Genomic DNA, 7,049 nt, shown 5'->3' with positions numbered 1-7,049 from the left:
TGGAATGCAAGGAGATCCAACCAGTCCATTCTGAAGGAGATCAGCCCTGGGATTTCTTTGGAGGGAATGATACTAAAGCTGAAACTCCAGTACTTTGGCCACCTCATGCGAAGAGCTGACTCATTGGAAAAGACTCTGATGCTGGGAGGGATTGGGGGCAGGAGGAGATGGGGGCGACAGAGGATGAGATGGCTGGATGGCATCACTGACTCAATGGATGTGAGTCTGAGTGAACTCCGGGAGATGGTGACGGACAGGGAGGCCTGGCGTACTGCAATTGATGGGGTTGCAAAGAGTAGGACACGACTGAGAGACTGAACTGAACTGAACTGAACCTTACTAGATTGGAGAAGGCAATGGCATCCCACTCCAGTACTCTTGCGTTGCTGCTGCTGCTAATAAGTCGCTTCAGTCGTGTCCGACTCTGGGCGACCCCACAGACAGCAGCCCACCAGGCTTCCCCGTCCCTGGGATTCTCCAGGCAACAACACTGGAGTGGGTTGCCATTTCCTTCTCCGATGCATGAAAGCGAAAAGTGAAAGTGAAGTCGCTCAGTCGTGCCCGACTCTTCGTGACCCCATGGACTGCGGCCTACCAGGATCCTCCGTCCATGGGATCTTCCAGGCAAGAATACTGGAGTGGGTTGCCATTGCCTCCTCTGAGCAACCTTACTAGATAACATTAAATTACTCTGTAGATTGTTACAACAGATTTACTCCTGTCAGCAATTGGTATGATTACTTTAAAAGTTGCCAAGCTAATAAATGAAAATTGGATAAAGGATGTATCAGATATTTAACTGATAAGAACAGATACTACACTTGATCTTAGCCAAAAGGCCGAGAAGCGATTGAAAATTGGAACTTTATGTAGCTCTAAGTTGTGTCTTTCTAATTACTAGTTGTTAGAACATCTTTTCATTTTTAGCAGTCGTTAAGAGTTTTCTCTTTTTAAGTATATATCCTCTTTTTTCTTTTATGTTGCTGCTGCTGCTAAGTCACTTCAGTTGGGTCCGACTCTGTGTGACCCCATAGATGGCAGCCCACCAGGCTCCCCTGTCCCTGGGTTTCTCCAGGCAAGAACACTGGAGTGGGTTGCCATTTCCTTCTCCAATGCATAAAAATGAAAAGTGACAGTGACGTCTCTGTCGCGTCCGACTCTTCGAGACCCTATGGATGGCAGCCTACCAGGCTCCTCCATCCATGGGATTTTCCAGGCAAGAGTATTGGAGTGGGGTGCCATTGCCTTCTCTGTCTCTTATGTTAGATACCTTTTATTCTTATTTATTTTTAAGAATTATTTTGATATTTTTTGAATATTATTACTTTTTCCATGTATATTTTAATAGTGTTTATCTGAAGTTTCCTAGATATCCAAGATAAATTTCAGAACACTGATATGAAGGTTTCTAAAAAGCCAACTCAGAAGTCATTCTGAGGGTATAATTCTAACTTTAAATGAATTGAAGTGTTTTGCCATTTCAGTAAAATATTTTTAAAGATACTCAATAAAAAACTCCAAAAATTTTTTTGGAGGCTAAAAGAAAGTGCCTGCCAATGTAGGAAATACAAGAGATGCCAGTTCAATCCCTGGGTCAGGAAGATCCCCTGGAGTAGGAAATGACAACACACTCCAGTGGGTTGGAGTGGAGTGAAAGTAACACACTTTCTACAGAGGAGACTGAAGGACTACCATCCATGGGCTTGCAGAGTTGGCACTGACTTAGTGAGTAAATAACAATAAAGGATACATTTAAAAAGCTATTTCATTTTCACTATATTGATTCTTCCAATCATGGTATATTTCTCCATCTATTAGTGTCCTCTTTGATTTCTTTCATCAGTGTTTTATAGTTTTCTATATATAGGTCTTTTGTTTCTTTAGGTAGATATATTCCTAAGTATTTTATTCTTTTCGTTGCAATGGTGAATGGAATTGTTTCCTTAATCTCTTTTTCTACTTTCTCATTATTAGTGTATAGGAATGCAAGGGATTTCTGTGTGTTGATTTTATATCCTGCAACTTTACTATATTCATTGATCATCTCTAGTAATTTTCTGGTGGAGTCTTTAGGGTTTTCTGTGTAGAGGACCATGTCATCTGCAAACAGTGAGAGTTTTACTTCCTTTTTTTCCAATTTGGATTCCTTTTATTTCTTTTTCTGCTCTGATTGCTGTGGCCAAAACTTCCAGAACTATGTTGAATAGTAGTGGTGAAAGTGGGCACCCTAGTCTTGTTCCTGACTTTAGGGGAAATGCTTTTAATTTTTCACCATTGAGGATAATGTTTGCTGTGGGTTTGTCATATATAGCTTTTATTATATGGAGGTATGTTCCTTCTATTCCTGCTTTCTGGAGAGTTTTGATCATAAATGGATGTTGAATTTTGTCAAAGGCCTTCTCTGCATCTATTGAGATAATCATATGGCTTTTATTTTTCAATTTGTTAATGCGGTGAATCACATTGATTGATTTGCGGATATTGAAGAATCCTTGCATCTCTGGGGATAAAGCCCACTTGGTCATGGTGTATGATCTTTTCAATGTGTTGTTGGATTCTGATTGCTAGAATTTTGTTGAGGATTTTTGCATCTATGTTCATCAGTGATATTGGCCTGTAGTTTTCTGACAAAATAGTATACTTACTCATATTGACATTTTGGAGATCCAGATATTATGTGAAGAAATTGACATGACTTATAAAATGAAAAGTGGATAATTGTAGATTATTTAAGAGGCAGTCATTATTTACTATGCCTATATAAATCTCAAGGCATAGAGCTAGAACTAAAGAGTTCAGCAAAAAGGAGAAAGAACTCCTAAGAAAAGGTTGCACCAAGGATTATTTCTTTCAATTTTTAGCTTGAAATACTGGGTGTATGGTGCTGGTAATTCCTGAGCTAGAGGAATATCATAGTTTTGTGGCAAAATAAAAGATTTCATTTTGATATGTAGATAAAAAGTAAAAAGTTGAATGTGTCCCATTTGACAGTCAAAGATCTGTCACTTATACACCCATGGCTGATTCATATCAATGTATGGCAAAAACCACAATAATACTGTAAAGTAATTAGCCTCTAGTTAAACTAAATTAGTTAAATATATATATATATACATATACATATACATATACATATATCTGTCCTGGAGATGTGAATTTGTTTAGTGGTCATCATAGAAGTGGCGTTTAAAGCCCTGAATATGCCTGCACCTTGAACCAACCACAATTAAGGCCTAAACAACCCCAGGCCTTTGTCAACTTTGATAGATGAGCCGAAGAAATACATACATATAAAGTTTATGTTAAAATTAATGGGAAAAGACAGATTAATTAGAGATATTGGACAACTAGCTATTAGCTAGCAAATTGCAGAAATAATAAAATTGTATAGAATATATTTGATCAGGTATTCAAATGTAAACAGTGAAGTCACTCACATGCTAGATGTAAATGTATAAAACTACTAAGAGGCTTCCCCAGTGGTCAGCAGTCTACCTGCAGTGCAGAAGACTCAGGAAAGCAGGGTTTGATCCCTGGGTTAGGAAGATCCCCTGGTGGAGGGCATGGCAACCCACTCTAGTATTCTTGTGGTGAAAATCCCATGAACAGAGGAGCCTGGTAAGCTGCAGTCTATGGGGTTGCAAAGAATCAGACATGTCTAAAGTGAATGAGCACACACCCATAAATTATTTTAGTGGCAATATTTTATAAGCAAACATTAAATAGTTTTTCTAAGTTCTATTAGATGATATTTTCTCTGTATCCTTTTCTTTTCTTTTGTATTTGTCAGTTTAACTCACCCGAGAGTGACTTCTCTTAACCCAGTTATTTTTTATATTTAATATTCCCACTCTGTTTTAATACATGCAACATCAGATTTCTCAGTAGAGAAGAAATACAGAATTTGGGTTGTTAATGTTGAAAACTCCTTGCTTTTTGGATCCGTGCTTCTGAAACTTGGTTTATTTAGGGCTTCTCATCAGACCTTGATTTTTCAGGTTTCTGTGATTGCTTCTCCAAAATAATCAGTATCTGAAGGTGACAACTCCAATAAATGTAAAATTATGCAGGCTTTTAAGAAAATTATGTGTAAGAGAATTCAATACTCTTGAATTTGAGACCTTAATAGCATTGTTTTCATCTGAGTCCTCTATGCACTTGACCCAGAATTTCAATATGTTTTGCCCCCTCAGACCACATATTACAACTATGAACATTGTTGAGCTTGAGACCTTAATCATAGAAGTAGAGATTTCAGAATAACCTTCAAAAATTAAAGTCATTCTGTGAACTATCAACATGGAATTTCATTAGAACAAAATGGTGATGTAGTTAAGTTTTCCCTTGGTGTCCTTTGTTCATCTTCTTCCAGGTGTTGCCCACTTTTCCTAGGCTTTACATGCCTGCTTGTGACCCATCAAGAATGTATAGAATTTATAGTTTCTGATCTTACATTTAGATCTTTAATCCATTTTGAGTTTATTTTTGTGTGCGGTGTTAGAAAGTGATCTAGTTTCATTCTTTTACAAGTGGTTGACCAGTTTTCCCAGCACCACTTGTTAAAGAGATTGTCTTTACTCCATTGTATATTCTTGCCTCCTTTGTCAAAGATAAGGTGTCCATATGTGTGTGGATTTATCTCTGGGCTTTCTATTTTGTTCCATTGATCTATATGTCTGTCTTTGTGCCAGTACCATACTGTCTTGATGACTGTGGCTTTGTAGTAGAGCCTGAAGTCAGGCAAGTTGATTCCTCCAGTTCCATTCTTCTTTCTCAAGATTGCTTTGGCTATTCGAGGTTTTTTGTATTTCCATACAAATCTTGAAATTATTTGTTCTAGTTCTGTGAAAAATGTGCCTGGTAGCTTGATAGGGATTGCATTGAATTTGTAAATTGCTTTGGGTAGTATACTCATTTTCACTATATTGATTCTTCCAATCCATGAACATGGTATATTTCTCCATCTATGATAAAACTCCTAGAGGAGAACATAGGCAAAACACTCTCAGACATAAATCACAGCAGGATCCTCTATGATCCACCTCCAAGAATGCTGGAAATAAAAGCAAAAATAAACAAATGGGATCTAACTAAAATTAAAAGCTTCTGCACAACAAAGGAAAATATAAGCAAGGTGAAAAGACAGCCTTCTGAATGGGAGAAAATAATAGCAAATGAAGCAACTGACAAACAACTAATCTCAAAAATATACAAGCAACTTATGCAGCTCAACTCCAGAAAAATAAACGACCCAATCAAAAAATGGGCCAAAGAACTAAATAGACATTTCTCCAAAGAAGACATACGGATGGCTAACAAACACATGAAAAGATGCTCAACATCACTCATTATTAGAGAAATGCAAATCAAAACCACAATGAGGTACCACTTCACACCAGTCAGAATGGCTGCAATCCAAAAATCTGCAAGCAATAAATGCTGGAGAGGGTGTGGAGAAAAGGGAACCCTCCTACACTGTTGGTGGGAATGCAAACTAGTACAGCCACTATGGAGAACAGTGTGGAGATTCCTTAAAAAATTGCAAATAGAACTACCTTATGACCCAGCAATCCCACTTCTGGGCATACACACCGAGGAAACCAGAATTGAAAGAGACACATGTACCCCAATGTTCATCGCAGCACTGTTTATAATAGCCAGGACATGGAAACAACCTAGATGTCCATCAGCAGATGAATGGATAAGAAAGCTTTGGTACATATACACAATGGAGTATTACTCAGCCGTTAAAAAGAATTCATTTGAATCAGTTCTGATGAGATGGATGAAACTGGAGCCGATTATACAGAGTGAAGTAAGCCAGAAAGAAAAACACCAATACAGTATACTAACACATATATATGGAATTTAGGAAGATGGCAATGACGACCCTGTATGCAAGACAGGGAAAGAGACACAGATGTGTATAACGGACTTTTGGACTCAGAGGGAGAGGGAGAGGGTGGGATGATTTGGGAGAATGACATTCTAACATGTATACTATCATGTGAATTGAATCGCCAGTCTATGTCTGACGCAGGATGCAGCATGCTTGGGGCTGGTGCATGGGGATGACCCAGAAAGATGTTATGGGGAGGGAGGTGGGAGGGGGGTTCATGTTTGGGAATGCATGTAAGAATTAAAGATTTTAAAATTTAAAAAATAAAAAACTAAAAAAAAAAAAGAATGTATAGAATTGCTTTAGTGGTGAGATTGTTTCTGTCTTATAAAGACTTTACCATTACATGATATATATCTCTATTTAGGTTGCCTTTTATTGTGTGTGTGTGTGTGTGTGTGTGTTTAACTGAAGCATTTGGGCTTCCCTGGTGGCTCAGACTATAAAGAATCTTCCTGTAATGCAGGAGACCTGGGTTCAGTAGTTGCTGGGTTGAGAAGATCCCCTGAAGGAGGAAACGCCAACCCACTCCAGTATTCTTGCCTGGAGAATCCCATGAATGTAGGAGCCTGGCGGGGTACAGTTCATGGCGTCGCAAGGCATTGGAACACAAGTGAGTGACTAACACTTTGAACAATTTTGATGGCTGATTTACAATATTGTGTTCGATTCCGGTATACAAAAAATGATTCAATTATGCATACATATATATTCTTTTTCATTATAAGTTATTACAAGATATTGAATATAGTTCCCTGTACTGTGTAGGAGGAACATACTATTTATTTTATATTTATTAGTTTGTATCAGCCGGGCATGCTGCAGTACATGGGGTTGCAAAGAGTTGGACATGACTGAGTGACTGAACTGATCTGCTGATCCCATTATTATGTCTTTTTAAAAAGTTTAATGATTTTCTTTGAAAGTAATGCGTATTTTTGCTATATTTTTTCCTATATACTTGATAATTTATTTTTGTAAATACTATCAATTAAAATTTGAATATTCTAATTATTTTTTGATACTGTAATTAAAAGTAGTATTTAGTAATCTTAAGTTCACTGAACTCTTAAACTAATAATTTATCTTCATTTCTTTGGATTTTTCTGCATACATTATCATATCTTCTGCAAATAATGTTTATTTTCTT

General features: G+C 37.5%; 1 non-coding gene across 1 annotated transcript; it reads right to left on the bottom strand.

Annotated features, from left to right (window-relative positions):
• Positions 1-656: 656 nt before the first annotated feature.
• On the bottom strand, positions 657-851 carry LOC138431065 (U2 spliceosomal RNA). The gene has a single exon (XR_011253517.1). It is a non-coding gene; the product is annotated as a U2 spliceosomal RNA (small nuclear RNA).
• Positions 852-7,049: the final 6,198 nt, after the last annotated feature.

The sequence above is a fragment of the Ovis canadensis genome, chromosome 1 (genome assembly GCF_042477335.2).
Source record: "Ovis canadensis isolate MfBH-ARS-UI-01 breed Bighorn chromosome 1, ARS-UI_OviCan_v2, whole genome shotgun sequence".
Lineage (NCBI taxonomy): Eukaryota > Metazoa > Chordata > Mammalia > Artiodactyla > Bovidae > Ovis > Ovis canadensis.
Note: the sequence above shows the minus strand (reverse complement) of the source record. Positions and strands in the feature narration are given on the sequence as shown.